Source organism: Microcebus murinus, chromosome 15 (genome assembly GCF_040939455.1).
Source record: "Microcebus murinus isolate Inina chromosome 15, M.murinus_Inina_mat1.0, whole genome shotgun sequence".
NCBI classification, from domain to species: Eukaryota; Metazoa; Chordata; class Mammalia; order Primates; family Cheirogaleidae; genus Microcebus; species Microcebus murinus.
The window spans coordinates 12,009,460-12,029,330 of NC_134118.1; the positions used below are offsets into that span (position 1 = coordinate 12,009,460).

At 41.2% G+C, this 19,871-nt stretch overlaps 1 long non-coding RNA gene across 2 annotated transcripts; it reads right to left on the bottom strand.

Moving 5' to 3' along the window:
• Positions 1-275: 275 nt before the first annotated feature.
• Positions 276-9,191, bottom strand: LOC142876396 (uncharacterized). Of its 2 annotated transcripts, none has more exons than XR_012923296.1 (3): positions 9,095-9,191; positions 1,535-1,656; positions 276-677 (listed from the first exon to the last, which is right to left on the bottom strand). It is a non-coding gene; the product is annotated as an uncharacterized LOC142876396 (long non-coding RNA). The 2 variants fall into 2 exon arrangements; XR_012923295.1 differs by having other exon boundaries at positions 1,498-1,656.
• Positions 9,192-19,871: the final 10,680 nt, after the last annotated feature.

Below are 19,871 nucleotides of genomic sequence, written 5' to 3' on the forward strand. Positions count from 1 at the left end.
ATTCCAGCTCCCAGCATGCCTTGCAGGGGAGGAAAGGAGACAGGAGCAGCATTCCTTCCTTTACATTCCTCACCCCAAGCCGCTGAGTTTATCCTGAGGGCTGTGGAGTTGGGGGGAAAGAGCAAGTTGTTCTGTTTCTCTCATCTGCCCTCAGTTCCCACACACGGCTTTCGACGGGCCAGAAATATGAGTGCTTCACCATTCATGCCTTAAATATCCTCAATCCCAAGTGTCTACGTTTGAGTTTCCCTAGAAGCGGACCCTGAGAAAAAGTGTTGAATCCAAGAGGTTTATTTGGGAGGGGATCTCAAGGAATGTGGCTAAGGGAGGGAGGAAGTGAGATGGGAATGGCAAAAGTCGGTGGGTTCCCACTCTTGCTTCTGCTGTGGCGTCAGGGCACACAGCAGGCCCCTGAAACAAGTCCGGCCTCATGGTCAAGGGACGTTGATACCCAATGGAAGGTGGTCTCCACATGTGACAGCCACGATTCCTCCCAGCCTGGATGCACAGGCCCGCCATTCCTCACCGCAGTAAATGGAGTCTGTGACGTGCTTTTATCCATAGAAGGTGGCAGAAGTTCTGGGCCCATTCTGAGTCAGGAAGACACCTAGAAGCTTCCACTTTCACGCTCCGTGGAGAGGCCAGCTGTCATCTTGTTAAGAATGTAGAGTCATCTACTAAAAAACAAGACATCAAGTAGAAAAAAACCAAAAGAGGCCACTTAGAGAGGCACCCAAGTGCTGAACATGGGCGCAAAGCCCTCCAGTCCCCCAGGTGCCAAGCGAATGCAAAGTGCCCAAAGGTCACATAAAACCGAAGCCAACCCAGGTGAGCCCTGCCCAAATTTCTGGCCTAGAGAATCATGAGAAATAATAAACTGTTGTTGCTGTTTCACGAAGTCACTGTGCAATTTGTTTAGGAAGCATAGATATCTGATACATACACCAACGGTCAGACATCGGTTGAGAGTGGATCCCAGGAGTGTTAATTTCCTGGAACTTCCGGCCTGATGCACAGGTGGGCAAAGCAGCCGTCGCTGCTCGGAGAAAGGTTTAGGCAAAGCAAGGAAGGTGCTCTGGCCCTCAGAGGGAGGGCTGGTGTGCGCTACGGCGGAAAAGACGCAGGGATGCAGTTGGGATCTGGCGAGCCAGAGATCTCTACGGCTTCTGTTGTCAAAACTTATTTTTTCCAATTGGCCAACTGCACTGTCAGTGTTCCAAAGCAAATTTCTGCTTCCCTAGAGACAAAAATGTGGCTTCTCCCTATACCTGATCACTCGAAGCTTCCACGCTGTGCATTTTCCCCCTGAAACATTTCTATGCCAATCGGTTTAAGGAAAAACAAACCTTAATTCAGTATAAAGAAGTGTATTAGGTAATGTGGAATGTGTGTGTGTGTGTTGGAAGAGCAGAGAATTCCAAAGGAAAAAACTACCATCTCTTTTCTTAAGCAGTTCAAATTCTACAAAGAGACAGAAGCCAACCCAGAGGCAGTTACCATCCAGCCACGTTATCAAGATAAAGTCGCTCCATACATGTGCTGTCTTCACAGATAAAAAGCAATGCTCCATCTAAGACAGAACGCCTGCTGTTTTCCTTGTTTTTCTGTTGGTGGAGATGAGGTCATCCAGAGGACCCGGTCTCTCCCCTGGTTGCCCTGGTAATCAAAAGCATGTAATTAAAAGCTGGCTGGTGAGAGCAACGAATGTGATTCTGTGACCCAAGAACAGTTTTTTCCTAAGCAAAGCTCATTAGACCACATTAAACTCACAATAGGTTTAAATTCACAAAGTGTACGCTAGAATGATCGTAAGCAGGGCTTTTTAACCAGAGAGTTCCCTAAACACAGAGGAGGCTGTTTTTCAAAAATGTGAGGAACCCGAGTAGAGGTTGGTCCTGCTCTAGGACTTACGGGGGGCAGGGGGGACAGGGACCCTTGCAGGGATGCCCACTATCTGAGGCTGGAGACGAGGGGGAGGGGGAGAGAGAGGGGACAAGGGACTGTTAGCTGTCCTTGCCGAGACGATCCACAGTGAGGGGACATCTGGCAGGTGACACAATGATTCTGGACTGGAAATGACTTACTCTTATGACACCTTTGTGTCTAGATGACCTGGCCAATCACAGTTAATTTAGTATTTTTCTATCACTTAAACAGCTGGGTCAGGCCACTGGGCCAAAGGATAGGATATATGTGATTATTTTAAAAATGGCTCTGAAATGCCAGGGCTAGTTCATCCACTTCTGTCACTGAGACAGTAGGACCCCCCCCCATCTTTCATTGTAGTACAGGTTGAGCATCTCTAATCCAAAGCTTCAAAATCCTGAATGCTTCAAAATCCAAAAGTGTTTGAGCACCAGTATGGCACCACAAATGGAAAATTCCACACTGGACTCACATGATGGGTCGAGGTCAACATGCAGGCGCATGACACATGGTTTACCCAGCATCCCCAAGGGAAAAATAAAATTATTAATACCTGCAGGCTTTGTGTACATGAGCTGATATGAAACATAAATGCATTTCCTGTTTAGACATGGGTCCCATCCCCAAGTTATCTTATTATATATATGTGTGTATGCAAACATTCCAAAATCCCCCCAAAACACCAAATCTGAATCTGAACACTTCCAGTCTCAAGCATTTCAAATAAGGGATAGTTCACCTGAAGTTGTTTTTAAGGAAAATTTTGAGGAGAAAGAGGCTGTGTAAATTCCACACGCTTTTTAAGTGGATCCAAACTCTTCTGTTTGAACAAGGTTTGGGAGATCTCTCTGATCATTTTCCTAAAGGCTCCCAAAACTAACACCCTCAAGCAGCCCCTGCATTTCCTCCTCCCCAGATGTTTGCCCAGAGGGCAGAAGAGTAGGACAGTGAGTGGGCTGAGCAGATGTCGCAGCCTGCTGTCACTAAACCCAGCTCTGTGACCGAGCCTTCACAGGGACAGTGGTGGCCTCCTCATGGAAGTCGGCGTAAGGCAGCTTTGTACCCTCCTGGGTTTGAACCTGCTTGGCTTTGAGCCTGTCATTTATGCTGCCTCAGCTTCCATGGTCTCCCCTGAAAAACGGGGTCGGTAATAATACTGCCTCACAGAGGTGTTGTCAAAGTTCCTTGCACCGTGCCTGCCACACGGTGAGCACTTGCTGAGTGCTGGCTGCTGTTGTCACAACTGTCACAGTCTGCACAGGCCATGTGGGGGTTCATGTCATCGTGAGCTCTGAGAGGTGCGGGGAAATCTCTCGGTCAGCCTGTTCTCAATGCCTGAAGTCCCTTATTAGAGAACGTCCCTGGCTTCCTGAACATTGTTCCTTACTTAAAATGCAACTTAGCCCCTGCAGAAGTGCCCTGTAGCGCCCCCCTCCCCATGAACGAGTGTGCTGTGGCCCACTCTGGGTGAGTGTCCCCTGCTCTTCAGGATACACGCTTCCTTGTTAGGACATGTGTGCACATGCGGTTTTGGCAAGGCCCCGACTTGCACGTAGAGATCAGTGCGTAAGCGCATTGTGACACAGAGGTGCTTAACCTGTGATTCCAAAAGTGGGGCGCCAGGAACTCTATGAGTCCCTGAGATTAAATGCAAAATTGCCTTGGTGCATCTGTACCCTTTGGAGGCCAAAAGATCATGGCTTTTATTGGATTCTCAAAGGGCTCCATGGTTAAAGAGCCACTATAATGGGACAGCTACCTGGAACCAGCCCCCCCCCCCCCAGCCTCTTTCAGATATAGTGGGTTTGTGTGGGGTCTGGAGAGATCTCAGGGTATATTCCAGCGTGGGAGGAGGGAGGGAAGGGTGGAGAGGCAAAATGACGAGATCAGTGACAGGCAGATAAGCCCAGTGGCCCTGGGTGCCCTGGGGTGTCATTGGGAGAGAGCGGAGATATGTGCAGAGCCAGACCAAACCCTGCTGACTCACAGCTTTCCTCTGGAAGCTGCCCTGGAGCGAGCATAGACAGAGGCTCCCAACAGCCAGAGGGGGAACAAGCCAGGCAAGGGCTGGCCTGGGCGGAGAGCAGAGCCCTGGGCCTCCAGGGCTCTGCAATCTCAGGCCTCAGGAACACAGAGTTCCAGGCCCAGCTGTCTCTGATCTCATGCCAGTTCCTCCGTCTACAAATGAGGGGGTTGGGGGAGGGGTTATACTACAGGTTCCTCAAAGTTTCTTCCAATTCTGAAAGAATTATTCTAATGATTCTTTAAGTTTCCTCATTGGATACTTCTCCTTGCACAAGAGGAAAACCTGGTAGATTTGGTTTTCGTGGAGCCTAAAGCATATATAATTTGGGGATAGGGTTACCGAAGAAATTCCTGATGCCCAGTTAAATTTGAATTTCAGCCAAACAATGCATAAATTTTTATTATACACAAGTCCCAAATATTGCAGGGGACATACTTTTATTGAAAGATTATTTGCTGTTTATCTGAAATTCACATTTCCCTGGGAGTCTTGTATTTTTATTTGCTAATTCTGGCAACTTTATTTGGAAAGCACTCTAAGTAAAAAAAAAAAAAACAAAACAAAAACAAATTAGGATTACAGAATTAAGTACAAATGAAAAGATTTAGACCTATTTGGGCAATGTGAAGGTCCTACGACTCCTAGAACTGAAGGATCCCCAAGTGAGGGGCCCTCAAGCCTAGAGTTTATATGCATCACAGCCAATTCCATCTGCTGACATGTTTGCATCTTTTCTAAAACCTTCTCTATTTATTTCCCTGGTTCCACTTGGTTTTCGTGGCAGTCTCTCAAATTATACAATTGGGTATTTTTGTAACTCCCGTTTCTTTATCTTTCATTTTTTTCTCTTTTCTCTCTTCTGGTGACTGGATTTTTACCTCTTCCATTTCATAGCAAAGCAAATCTTAAATACTGTTTATAAAACAGTATAAGCTTTTTAGTTTAGACAATTTTGGAAACATCATATTATTATATTAATTATATGGGTGACTTTAGTAACTTTTATTTTCTACATTTTAGGAAGTCTGAAAAGAGAAGGAATGATAAATTTTTCTTTCACATAAAAACTCTTTTATAGAAACATTTAATTTTGACTGTAGCTTGCAGCTATATAAAGACACTTGTGTGTATATAAATACTTATGCATATGTATATGTTTCTGAATGCTACACAGAATTATCCTAAAAGGATAACTAAGTCCACTAAAATGATCGACCAGTAGAAAAATCAGTCAATTTAGATAAAATTGTTCTGTCATAACCATATATACATTTTTTGTGAATAAAATGTATGTATATTTTAAATATCATATAGGAAGCACCAAAGGAATACATCTTGTTGTTTTTCGTGTTAAATTTAAACTAGCAGGTTCAATTTTTCTCTTACTGAAAGAAGATATTTTGAGCGTTATTACACAGATTTCACATTATTATAGCAGATAATATTTTTGACCTTGAAAATTCTTAATCGCTTCCTAATAGTTCTAGAAATTGACTTCAAATGTAATATGATAGAAAATTAAGATGATTATAAAAGAAAATAAAAGTAATTTAAGATGGATAATACAAGCCATAAGGGGGGAAGAAGAAAGCAGAACAAGATAAGCGGAAAGAAATTAGATGAAATATCAAGAAATGAAATCTATTTTGCAATTTAAAAAATGGTTTGAAATAAGTTGTATAATGTACTGATGGATTCGCAATGGTGACTGAATAAACTAGTTCACTATTCTGGATGTACCTGTCTCACGGTGTGATAATTTGTGCCACTTTTTTCTTTCTTTTCCCCTCTGAAATATTTGAGGCATCACACTGGAGTATGAGTGTATGTGGACAGAAGCATGTGATGATGGTGGTCGCAGTGCTGCAGCGTGTGCCTGGCATGTGTGCATGCAAGCATGTGGTGGCAGTGAAGGTAGTGACAGCGTGTGTGTCTCTGTGTGTGCCTATTGATCGTGCTAGGGTGGCAAGGTTGGTCGTGAATAACATACAACTTCCATAACTACTTCATGATATGCATCTTGCCTTTTATTGCATAAATTAATAATTACAGGTAAGAATTGCTAAAGCTTTCTTTTCCTGAAATATGTAACAAGGACTGGGATAACATTGCAGTTTAATCTTTAAATCTGCCTTTCTTTTTGAAAAGAGTTAATGAAATGCCCAATAGTTATTTATACTGTTTTAAGATTTCCACTTTTTCTTCCTGCTTTAAATGTGCTTATTTCTTGGGGAAGCAATCATTTGGATATCTTCTATGCTTGCATATGTAATGCTTGGGAATTTTTTTCTTGAAATTAAATATGCAACTGCTGATGACACTTTTATCCATGTATACAGCTTTAGCTAGGGGGAAAGTAAATAATACATACTGCCTCTCCAGAGTCCTTTTCCTTGTTGTCTGACACAAAGATTATTCTACAGCTTAAAAGTTATTGGAAATAGCCCCATCTTCTTTTAGGAATAGTATCTCTTTGATTGCTATGCTGCTAATATATTTGTTCTTTTTCTGAGTGTATCTATGCCAAATTCACTTGGTTATTATTTAATAGCCCCTTATAGTTTGAGGGCACTGTATTTTCAAACTCATCTTAATTACAGTTATTCAACTTTCCGGAGAACTGGCTTCTAGATATCCTATTCTCCAACTTTTGCACAATAAATCCTGGAATAAATTGGCTACAGTAAATTATGCTTCACAGAAAGGCTCATACATATATTTAACTGAAAGTAGTAATTGCAAAATACATTTTCTATCTTTTGGAAACATGCAAAAGTCTAATTGGAAGGTAACTATTTACACCCACAAAGATATGTTGTTTCAATAATTGGTCAAAAAAGAAAGCATTATGCAGCATTTGAAAACTAAAATGAACATTACATTTAGCAGTAAGAGAAAGTATGTATCAATCTTGAAAACACACCATGTTTTTTATTTGTCGTTGATTTCTTTTTCAGGTGCAAGAAAACCTTTTTGAATGGATGAAAGCTACCTGAAGGTGCAGGGAAGAATAGTTAAAGAAACTGACGGTTTTTTATGCCCATCAGATTGGCGCAATGTTAACAGGTAACCATTCTAAGCTCAAGAGGACTCTCATCCATTGCTGGTGGGAATGTAACTAGAACAATTACTTCAGGGGTAATTTGACAATTATTTGACCAATAATTTCCAAGTCAAGTTGAAGATGTACATATCCTAGGGCCCAGCCATAATACTGCTAAGTATGCCCTAGAGCAGCCATACCCAAACTTTTTGGCACCAAGGACCAGTTTCACGCAAGACAATTTTTCCATGGACTGGTTGGGCAGGGCAGGATGGTTGGGGATGATTCAAGCACATTACAGTTATTGCAGTCAACCCTCTCTGCTGATGATAGTCTGTATTTGCAGCCACTACTTAGCGCCAGCATCAACATCTCAGTTCCACCTGAGATCATGGGCACTAGATTCTCATAAGGAGCACACAACCTAGATCTCTAGCAGTTCACAACAGGGCTCCTGCTCCTACGAAAATCTGATTTCACCACTGATCTGACAGGAGGCAGAGCTTATGCGTTGATGTCGACAATGAGGAGCGGCTGTAAATACAGATGAAGCTTCGCTGGCTCAACTGCTGCTCACCTCCTGCTGTGTGGCCTGGTTCCTAACAGGCTATGGACTGGTACAGGTCTGCAGCCTGGGGGTTGGGGACCACATCCTTAGGGAAACTGTGTGCTCAGGGACATAAAATATTCATTGCAGCTATTTTTGTAATGTTCAAATATCTACTTTTACTATTTTTAAATAGTAAAAATTGAAATGGATACTGAAATTAGATGTACAAGGACATTTAGTATATTCATATAATGGAATAGTATACAACAGTTCATATGAATAAACTATGGATTACTACAGTCAATATTGGAAATGTAATATTGAGGAAGAAAAGTAAGTTACAGAAGGCTCAGCTCAATGTGATAGCAGTTATATAAAGTTTAAATCAGCAAAACCAATATTGGGTGTACATACATACAAGCACCTGTTAAAGTGTAAGCATGTGCAAGGGAAATAAAAACATGAAATTGAAGGATAATAGTTATTCCTGGAGAAGAAAGGACATGGGATCAAGTACATAGGGTGTGTTACCTGATCTGTAACATATAATTTGTTTTTTAGATAAAGAATATCTGACCATTGATCAGAGGTGAAAAACTTGAAAGGTCTCCTTATTGCAAATGAATGAATGAATAATAAATAAATTAAAAAATAAATACAGATGATAGGCCAGGAGTGGTGGCTCACACCTGTAATCCTAGCACTCTGGGAGGCCCAGGTGGGCAGACTGCTCAAGGTCAGGAGTTCAAAACCAGCCTGAGCAAAACTAGTTAAAAACTAGCCTGACCCCATCTCTACTAAAAATAGAAAGAAATTAATTGACCAACTAAAAATATATATACAAAAAATTAGCCAGTCATGGTGGCACATGCCTGTAGTCCCAGCTACTAGGGAGGCTGAGGCAGTAGGATCACTTGAGCCCAGGAGATTGAGGTTGCTGTGAGCGAGGCTGATGCCACGGCACTCACTCTAGCCTGGGCAACAAAGCGAGACTCTGTCTCAAAAAATAAATAAATACAGATGAAAGCAGACATCATTGATAGAGATGTATAACAATTCTCATACACTTAACACAACAGAGATAGAGATGAATATTGCTAAGCCTGCCAAAAATGAGGATTCTTTATTCACTTGGTTTAGCATGCATTCAGTTGTGAAGGAGACAAAAAAATAAAAGAATGACATGCTGGAAATATATTATCAAGCGTTGTATCTAAAAGGTAAGTAGTATTAAGGATTTTTTAAAATTTAATTTTCTTTGCATAACACCTTCCTATTAACACGTAAGTCTGTGGTTTGACTTTATCATGTTCGATTTTTCATACCTGTTTTCAGATAACCTTTATGTCAGGAAAGGTTGCTTGCTCCCAAAAAACATTATTTTATCAGGAATCTTAATAAATACAACAAAATAATGATCGTCCTCCCCTCCCCAACCCTCAGCACTATTTCTCCTCCTTTTTTCCTGCCTCAACTTGTTTCATCCTTGGTATTTGCCCAGGCCCCAGGCCACCCCCTCACCACTTTCCCGTCCCCCTGGGTGGCATACCTCGGCCATCCTGAAGATTTTGCCCCTGGATCTGCCACTCCTTTCACCATCGCTCTCTCCCTCAGGGCACCAGCAGTGCTTTATCACTTGCAGCAGAAGCCCCAGGAGGCCGGCCACAGCTTGGGGCTGCCCCTCCATCTGGCAGCCCCTCCTTCCTATGGTCTGCGCTTGGCTTCCATGCTGAGCCCATTGGCTCCCTGAAGAGCTGACCGTCTTGTTCTCTGCTCTATCACACTGCTCTGTGTCCTCTCCACTGGGCCTGTGCTCCATGAGGGCAGGAATTCTATCTGAGACACCTTTGTCCCCATGTCTAATGCCTTGCAGGGAACACATAGTGGGTGCTCCATAAGCTGAACTGAAGAATAATCCATCACCAAGATTTGGTACAAATTGTTAAATTTTTCAAACTGTTGTGTTGTGCTCTTGGCAAAAATCCTTAAGTGATTAAGCCTCCAGCTGGGTCCTAACTGCATCCTCCTTTTCCATCATCATTTTGGCTCCCTGTCATCTGGGATTCCCTCTGTTTTCTTTCTCTGGTCCACCTTCTATACTCATCTGGACTGAAACCATCATTTCCTTGTATCTGGGCTGATAAAATAATTGCAAATATTTTTCACACAATTAACTCAAGGAGTAGAGTTAACTCTAAATATTGTGCTGGATTTTCCATGGCACCACATACTGCTAAGTCTAATTTGCAACTATACAAATCCATGACATGTTGGAATTTAAGGAGGTTCATTAGCCTACAATGTTTACTCTGCAAAATGTTTGCTGGAACTGAAAAAATAACCTTCCCTGCGTCACAAAAATTATTGATTCCCTTTATGTTGCTTTAGGGCTAAATGCTCATATATATTCCCCTACTTTCAGTGTAGGAACCTGAAATTTCAGTTGTTTAACCCTTTCCACACATTTGTGAGTGGGCTACAGTGGGGCAGACTTAGTTGCAGATGGTAAATCACACAAAGATGTAACCTGTATGTGTCACGTTGGAAGGTCTTACTACCCGGCAAGATTTATTTTGGTTCCTGCCCCATTGCTTTGTCTATTCCCAAGAAATCTCTTTGGAAGTGGAAAGACATATATGGAAGTGAAATGGCAGAATGCCACCGGTGTACCTGGTGGCACTTATTGATTGCAAATCAGGGATGGAGTAGGCTACCAGGAAAGGAGATTGCATTAGCACCTCCAAAATGACACATCCTAACCCAAGGCCATACACACACACACAAGCACACACACGTTCTACAGCACGCCAACCCTCCATCCATACCTCCCATGCTTGTACATAGCTCTTGGAAGTGAGCCCATCCTAAGTCCAGGAGGAGATTTTTTGAAAGGGGTAAGGGGCTGGGGATTAAAAACTAGTATCAGGCTCTGACAATGGATGAAAAAAGATGAACAGAGACTAGTGATGAAATAGAACAGTGGCATAGAAGGAATCTGTTGTGTATGCGAGCAGAAGCACCAGGAAGTGTAAAATGAAGGGGTGCATAGGCATCCCAGGGGTCCTAACAGAGCCACAGCAAGGAGATGCCCGGAGCTTCCATGGCCAGAGTTCCAAGGTCAATATTCTTATTTAAGAATGTATGAGGTTATTGAGATAATATATTATTATGGAAATAATAGTTGTGACATTTAGTACTTCTGCTAAAATAATAAAGTCTCTGTATAATAATACATAGAGTAAATTTTTTAAAAAATCAATTATTTTCAGTTAGCCTTTAAAATCAAAATGGAGAAATGTAGTCATTAACTATAAAGACATGGGCCAGGCACAATGGCTCACGCCCGTAGTCTCAGCTACTTGGGAGACTGAGGTGGGAAGATTGCTTGAGCCCAGGAGTTCAAGGTTACAGTGAGCTATGATTACATCACAGCAAGTGAGACCCTGTCTCTAAAAAACAAAACAAAATAGGCCGGGCGTGTTGGCTCACGCCTGTAATCCTAGCACTCTGGGAGGCCGAGGCGGGCGGATTGCTCAAGGTCAGGAGTTCGAAACCAGCCTGAGCAACAGCGAGACCCCATCTCTACTATAAATAGAAAGAAATTAATTGGCCAACTAATATATACAGAAAAAATTAGCCGGGCATGGTGGCACATGCCTGTAGTCCCAGCTACTCGGGAGGCTGAGGCAGCAGGATTGCTTGAGCCCAGGAGTTTGAGGTTGCTGTGAGCTAGGCTGACGCCACAGCACTCACTCTAGCCTGGGCAACAAAGTGAGACTCTGTCTCAAAAAAAAAAAAAATAAATAAAAACAAAAACAAAATAAAACAAAAACAATAAAGACATGAAGAAGGACCGACATTTCAAAATCTAAAAAGAAGAAAAATCTTAATTTCACTTGATGTGTTAGAATATTCACATTCTGATTAGTTTCTGCCTACGAGTAAGTGTTTTTAAATATCGACACAGGTAAAATAAAAAGGTCAGCTTTTCATTACAGTTGTGTAACTAGAGAACGGTTGACTGAGTCTAAACATCTGGGTATTTGTACACATCCACAGTCGGGAGGTGTTTGCCATCGTTATCAATTGAGGGACGGCTGAGCGCAGTGCCGAGCCCCAGTTCTAACATGCACTGAATATCGCAGTTCCCACGAAACCAGAGCACTCAACATAAGACAGCCCGACACAGAGACACTTTTTGTTAATTGGAAAGGTAACTACAACCAAGAACTCTATGCACGAGTATAGAGAGAGGAGATCAGTTATCCCTAAGCAAAGCAGAATAACTAGGTTTGCCATTGGCATGTTTCTAAGACCGAAGGGTTGTTGTTTTTGGGGGGGTTTTTTTGCCTTTTATTTTATTTTATTTTTATAAATTTATAGAGTACATGTGCAATTTTATCACAGGCATAGATTATGTAATGGTGAAACCAGGGCTTTTCGGGTATCCACCCAAATAACAAATATTATACCTATTGAGTAATTTCTCACCCTCCACGCCACTCCCAACTCCTTACCTTTCCAAATCTCCATTGTCTGTCATTCCCCTCTCTATGCCCATGTGTACACATATTTTAGCACCCACTTATGAGTGAGAACATGTGATACTCTTTTATGTCTGCCCTTGTTTCACTTAAGATAATGGCCTCCAGTTCCATGCATGTTGCTGTAGAAGACACGGTTTCATTCCTTTTTATGGCTGGGTAGCATTCCATTGTGTACATATACCACATTTTCTTTATTCAATTATCCATTGATGGGCACTTAGATTGACTCCATATCTACGCAATTGTGAATAGTGCTGTGATAAACACAGAGTGCAGGTATCTTTTTTACATACTGATTTCTTTTCCTCTGGGAAGATACCCAATAGTGAGATTGCAGGACCAAATAAATGGTAGATCTACTTTTAGTTCTTTGAGAAATCTCCACACTGTTTTCCATAGAGGATGTACCGATTTACATTCCCATAAACAATGTGTAAGTGTTCCCTTTTCTTATATCCTCGCCACTATAGAATAAACTATATTTTCCCTATAACCATTGTGCTTATATCATAAAACTGTATATATGCATTACAATCTGGGAACCACTGCATCACACCCCCCAACACACACACACACACACACACGCACATACACACATACTCACACACACACACTCACACACACACACTCCCTGCACACACCATCTATTCTCACATAGTCATTGTATTAGCCACAAGGTCCATGACAGAATTCTATTACCACTTTAATCTTATCTTCAGTGGATAACTATGTAAGGTATGTCCATCCACATCTGGCATTTATTTGATAAGCAAAATGCAGCTGCTGTTCCACAACACACCATTTCAGCAATTCATCAAACTGCTCATTTCCAAAGTGAACTGTGTCTCCAGGAAGTCACATTCCACCGTCACATTCCACCGTCACTTGTACCAATTTCTAGATTCCTTATATTTCCAGAAGGTGCAGGCTTGTTGGAGTAGAGTGTTGTTCTTGAAAGAATCAACGTGAGATTAAATTCGACTCATGAAGATTATTCGACACATAAACATTGACAAAAGAACACTGTTCTCATGCTGCTTCAATGATGTATCTCTTTTAGAACATTCTTAAAAGTATTATTAAGAACTACTATTGGAATGTTGTGTTCACAAAGAAAAATATGCCATTCTATCTGTACTTAAAATCCTGTCCATATGAGAACCAAAAAACAAGACAGGAAGGTAAGGAGGAGCTATCCAGTAGTTCTCAAAGTGGATGTGACAAGGATCCCCATGACCTTGGGGAGGGTCCACAAGGTCAAAACTGTTTGATAATAATGCCAAGATGTTATTCACCTGTGTAAATGTCATTATCCCACAAGTTTGTAATGATATTTCCTGAAGCCTACATGAAGTGCAATATCATAACCAGTCAACTGACCGAATACAGAAGCAGATGTAAGAATCAAGGTTTCTTCTCTTGAGACATTAAAGAGATATGTAGAAATGTAAAACAATGCCATTCTTCTCCTTCATCATTTTTGTCTTAGAATATACATGTTTTTCATAAAAATGTGTTACGGATGTTAATGTAATGGTTTATTATTGTTATTTAAATGGATTAATAAATAACTATTGAAAATATTTCTCAGTTTTAATTTCTAATACAGTAAATATTGATATACACAATCTGCCTTTTAAAAAGCTCTCTGGGGCTGTCAATCATTTTTAAGAGCATAGGTTTCCTGAGACCAAAAAGCCTGAAGGTGGCTGAACTACACAAATGGCTGGGTACATTACTGTCAATTTGGAAACAAATTGTCCCCTAAAAAATAATTTTTTTCACAACAGTATTTCAAAAAGCCGTGTTCTATGACTCAGAGGGGAGTTTTCTATATAGAAGCCTCTCGATTGGCTATCAGGTAGCTGCACCTGGGTGAGTTTCCACTCAGCCTTATCTTCAACATCCTCTGTGGCTCCCTGCAGGCAAACAAAGCAGAAGGGCACTGGGGAGGGGGGCTGAGCCAACAACATATTATTCTTGGATAAGACTTGCCCTGGGTTCTGGGCCTCCACAGAGCATAATCAGTTTAAGCAAACGCTTCCAAAAAGGTCCCACTTTCTCCATCTGCCTATCTAAAATTCATCCTTTTTGAGCTCTCCTTGGAGTAACAGCAGCTAACGAAAAATATATATCTGATTTCTGATTGCATAAGAATTACCTGGGACACTTTTTAAATATAAAGGTTCCCAGGACCCACCCCAGACCTAAGGACACAATAGCGCAAGGCTGAAAGCAGCATGTTTGCTGTCCATCATGAGCCCCCTCAAGCCCCTACATGCACACTGTCTCTGGGAGGCCACACTCTGCCTGAGGATGGAGGGAGGCCCGTGCTGGGGCAGCGCCCAGCACCTACCAGCGAAGTCAGGCCTGGGAGGGAGCCAAGCACATAGGAACCCATGCAAGGAGAGGTGGGCCAGGTGCTGCAGTGCCTCGGAGAAGAGTCTTCGATGAGGAATAGTGATTGATGGAAGGGAAGAGAAGGAAAAGGGGAATAAGATGGGAGAAATATGAGAAGTGAGAGCTCAAGAATACTAAACTCTCAACCTTTCCCAACTCCGGTTTTGCTTAGCGCCAGCCCTAAGCCTTGATGTAGTGAAGACTCAGTACAGACTTGATAAGTACCCAAAAGCCCAGCTCTGATGAAGATTCTCAGGAAACATAAAAAGAGAACTTTTTAAAAGCCAGAGTGATCACATAAATGGCCTAGAATGATTACTTAAATAAACATGAAAGTGGGCATGGAGAAAATCAGATAGAAGATCTAAAGTCAATGACATTTCCACCTAACACAGTGTGTTTGGAGGAAGTGTGTTTGGTGCCATGGATTAGTCAATGACACGTTAATGCAAAATAGTTTCAGGCCCCCAGCAGGGTCTAAATCCAAGCCTTCTCCCAATCTTTTTAATTGTCCTCAATTGCAAGTTTCTTTCCAAGAAGGCTTTGACATGGAAGCTCTTTCCTTGGTTCCTTCTGTTTCTCCGCAGAATGTAAACATTTAGGCCATTCACATACTGATGGTCTTTAAGCCAAAACTATTGCATTTCAGCAACGACCTAATGGATTTGGAATAGATGGCAAATGGGGTAAAATGTATTGGCATGATTTTTGGTTGCCAGAATGCTTTCAACCTTCACTTATTTTTATTGCACAAACAAGATTGGACTGCTTTAGCAAGTCTTACTCAGGTTTTGCAACACATTTGCAAGTACAAATCTGTGTGACAAAGAGTACTTTTTGTACCATGGGCAGCTGTGATAACAAGCAGAGGTAAGAGGAACTCAATTTAGCCCAATCTATAGTGCCTGTACAAAGCTCTTTGCTCTCTTTGCCTTAACCTTCCCCCTTCTCAAAGATAAGATAGGAAAAGGAAGCAATAGTTACCTTACACAGGCCTTTCCAAAGACAGACTGCAGGATTACAGGATGCCTAATGAGATGTACAATTCCTTTCTCACTGGCTTGCTGCTCATCTTTGAAAGATGTACGATGCTTTTGACTATGTCAAATCTATTTAATAAATGACCTTTTCAGGGCTTTCAGCAGTAGATTCTTTGAAAGCATTATAAGACAGATTCAATAAACCCTTTTTTTTCTTCTCCAAATCAGTTCTTAGTGTACTTTACATATTGGTAAGACATCACTACCATGTTTCCCTGAAAATAAGACAGGGTCTTATATGTATTTTTCCTCAAGATGACACCCTAGGGCTTATTTTCAGTGGATGTGTTCTTTTCCCCTCAAAGCCTCAGCTTGCAGCACACACAGGATGGCCGGGACCTGACAGGGGGAGCCGGTCACCTCTGGGATAGTAGCTGTCACGATGGGGCAGAGATGAGAAGGGCTGCTCATCTTCTTTACTGCTCTGCGACAAAATGCATGGGTTGTGCAGATGCGCTGCTGCGTAGCCACGCCCATCACTAGGTCTTGTTTTCGGGGTAGGGCTTGTATTGCGCAAATGCTTAGAAATCCTGCTAGGGCTTATTTTATGGGTAGGTCTTATTGTCTGGGAAACATGGTAGCTCCATAAAATTAGACAACATCAGTAATCCAGTTGGTTAGAGCCATCATATCTCACTTTAGGATGAATTTTTTTTTTTGATCCCTTTTCTTCCTTTTTATCTCCTACCTCAAAAGATCTTTTGGAAAGTAGGCATTTACTGAACAACATGGAACCCTGGAGCACCAAGAAGTAGACGGGGCTTCCCCGCTGCTCTGCCCCTTGAAATGGTGGGATGGGGAGGATTTGAATGTCCTGTTCTGTCTCTTTTGAGATCACTCTAGAAGTAGCTATATCATTCCTCAGATTTTTAACATGTAACATTGTTTTCCATGAAATTTTATTTCTTTTGTTATATATTTATATTTTACGATGTTTTAGCCAGGCATGAATTTATTCATCCACTCAACAAATATCTATTTTGCACCTACCCTGCGATGGGATGGGAGATCTGTTAATTTCTTAACAACTAAAGAATAGATTTGATTCATGTGGCATTCTAGACTCATGTTCGTATCTATGTGTGTGTCATTTGTTTGTTTGCATATTTAGTTAGTTACTTAGTTCTCTCTTTGTGAATTCATAATTAGCTTGAGGGGAGAGGCTGTTGTTTTACCTACCTTTGTATTCCCAGATCTCCTAGACAGCAGGTGTCTAATAAATGTTGAAATGATGTTAAACAAATCACATCAACTTGCACAATGGAATTACAATTACAAATTACAATTAAAATGTATATCCCACTGATTTTAAAATTCAAAGTATCAAGAAAAATCTTGCAGAAGAAATGGGGAATGGCTTTAAATTAGACTCTGAGCTTCCTGATAGCCAGGAGAAAAAGGAAAATTTGCCAAGGTACATTGGAAATAGGGATTCCTTATCCAGAGATGTTGGGTCCTAGATTTTAGTACATTTCAGTTACTAATAAATATTTTATTATTTTTATTTTGTGTTTATTATTATTACAGGCCTTTTCCTACTATAATTTATTACACATTTTCTTGGGATAGTTAATATTGGTTTCACAGACAAATTACTTTTTGTTTTTACATATATAAGATACTTACTTATAGTAAAATGAGAAGCATATCAAATGATCTTATGCAAAATTAAAAGTTTTAATCATTTTCAAAATAAAACTTCCTTAGCTTTTTCCATTTAGAAATGATCAGATTACTTCACTGTTTGAGATTATAAACTTTACATACAGAATGTGCCTAAAGTAAACCAAAAGCCTACCCTAAACCTCTATCAATGAAACATCACCAAGAACAAAATCAAAATACCTGGAATGGTCAGGTAGACTGATCCCTAGAATAAACATGGGCATTATATATGAGAAATTTTCCACATGCAGTGATGTAAAGCAATTCCTAAGTCATGTAGAACCATTTATGAACACTCAAGTGAGAAAAATATCTAAACATTTTAATGAACAAATAGCTCTGATGGCTAATTAAGAACTGACAATAGTTTTTCCTGTTTTTTGAACCTCTTGAACAGATATTTGGCATCAGAAACTTGGCCCTCAAGATCGTGTAATGTCCAGGTGACCCTAGGGAGGTCACTAATCCTATGAAGCCTCAGTTTCTTAACCAGCAAAATGAGAATCGTAAGACCTACCTCATAAGAAATAAATGCAAATAAATGAGATTACGTATATGGACAAACTTTATAAAGGCATAATTTTGGTTCTATGGATTCTCACATTGATGGCAGTTAAGTTTGAGTTGGCAAGTAGTTGATTTCTTACAACCATGCATATGTGATTAGTCAAATTCATGTCAGTGTAACTGATTTCCATCTGCTACTGAGATCCACTTAATATTTTTTATGCTCCATAAATGTATACAACTTAAAAATCTATTGAGTCCAGTAGATCAAATAAATCTGTATTGCCAACCTTATGACACAACTTGATTTTATATTTTAAAAGCTTTTCTCCTAGTAAGAAGCATGAATTCACAGTGTCTGTAGTTTTAATACCTATTTATGTGCTGTCATGCAGGACAGTTCTATGTGTGATAAAATTCTACTTCTTTCTGTGGAATATTCTTTTCTTGGTGTTATTGACCCTTGGCCTGTATACAGACCTGTGGCTTCAAGGCCACACGTGGCCCTCCAGATCCCCAAGTATGACCCCTCTACCAAATCCCACCTTCATGTAGCAAATCCCTTTGTTACTAAAAGGATTTTTTTCTGTAAAATTTGGATTCAGTCAAAAGGCCACACTCAAGGATCTAGAAGGCCGCATGTGGCCCAAGGCCTCAGGTTCCCCACCCCTGGATGGTTCAAGTGGTTACACCACGGTTTTGAGGTTTTATGAGGAAAATTGGAGTACATAATTATACTTTCAAGAGAACTGGTTTGACCATTCTCAACAGAAAACGAAAGAAAAACCCTGACTCTCACCAATTCGAAATGGCTACACCAGCATGCTTAGCAGCAATCAGTCAGCAACAATCACATTTCAGATAAACCTCAAGGCTGAGATGGCACCAAGGTGACTGGAAGACAAAGATCAGCTTCAGTGGACGTGCAAAAACAAACCTCTTAAATGAAGACAAAGATCACAGGGCCACCCACCCAGCCCCTTGGACTACACAGTGAAAGGAAACGGTGAGATTCGGAGAAATTCTTTTTTTTTCTCTCTCCTTTTATTTCATAATATTATGGGGGTACGAATATTGTTGGGGTTACATATATTGCCCCTGCCACCCCTCCTCCCCTCTGTGCCAGCGCTTCAAGCGTGTCCAACCCCAAGTTGGTGCACGCCACACCCATTATGTCAAAAAAAAACCAACAAACCTTTTATTGCGTGGGGGGCAGGTGGGAGGGGGGAGGAGGGGAAGTGGGGATACTTACAGATTCGGAGAAATTCTGTAAGAGGAACCAAACTTTCCTTCCCTTCCAGTCTGCCAGGCTGGCACCCACAGAGAGCAAGGAAGCAGCTGCCAACATGGTATAGGCAGAGCACGAAGGGCTCGAGAGTGTCCAATGGCAGGAAGGCAGGGAAATGAGGAATTACCTCATCCTGACAGCTTCTGAACAGGCTCCACCGTCACAGGAAAAACAAGCACAGCAGTCGTGGTATCTTGGGCACCATGGGCTGGAAACCCCTGCCCCAGGGGCTTTTCCTCCCAAGCACCCACTGACCTCTTTTCTTGACAACTTCCTCCACTAGGCAGGGGGTAGCTGGAACAACCTCCCCTGAGCTCTCATTTCATTCCTTGATTCTCATTCAGCCAGGGAGTAACAGCTGCAATTGCAAAGGTTTATTTTTTACTTTTTTTTTTTTTACTTTTGGTATTTCATTTTCTTTTATCTACTTGCTTGTGTCCAGCAAAAAAAAAAAAAAAATCCCTACACACCTATATGAAAAAAACTTACATGTATAATGTCTCTTTTTGCATATACAACTAAAGTATGTGACTTCTGGGGTCAGTTCCCTTCACATGTATGAAGAAGGCAGAGATTAATCATAATGCTTAAACATGCTTATAGCCCAGTGCCAGTGTGTACATATTCAGATTTTTATGTTTCTTATTTGAAGCTATTAATCTTAAGGTACTATAAGTCACAAAAGGTATTTCTTAAACCATCATTTATGATGATTCCAAAATTTCCCAGCCTGAGCAAGAGCAAGACCCCGTCTCTACTAAAAATAGAAAAAATTAGCTGGGCTACTAAAAATAGAAAAAATTACCTGGGCATGGTGGCACATGCTTATAGTCCCAGCTACTAGGGAGGCTGAGGAAGGCAGATTACTTGAGCCCAGGA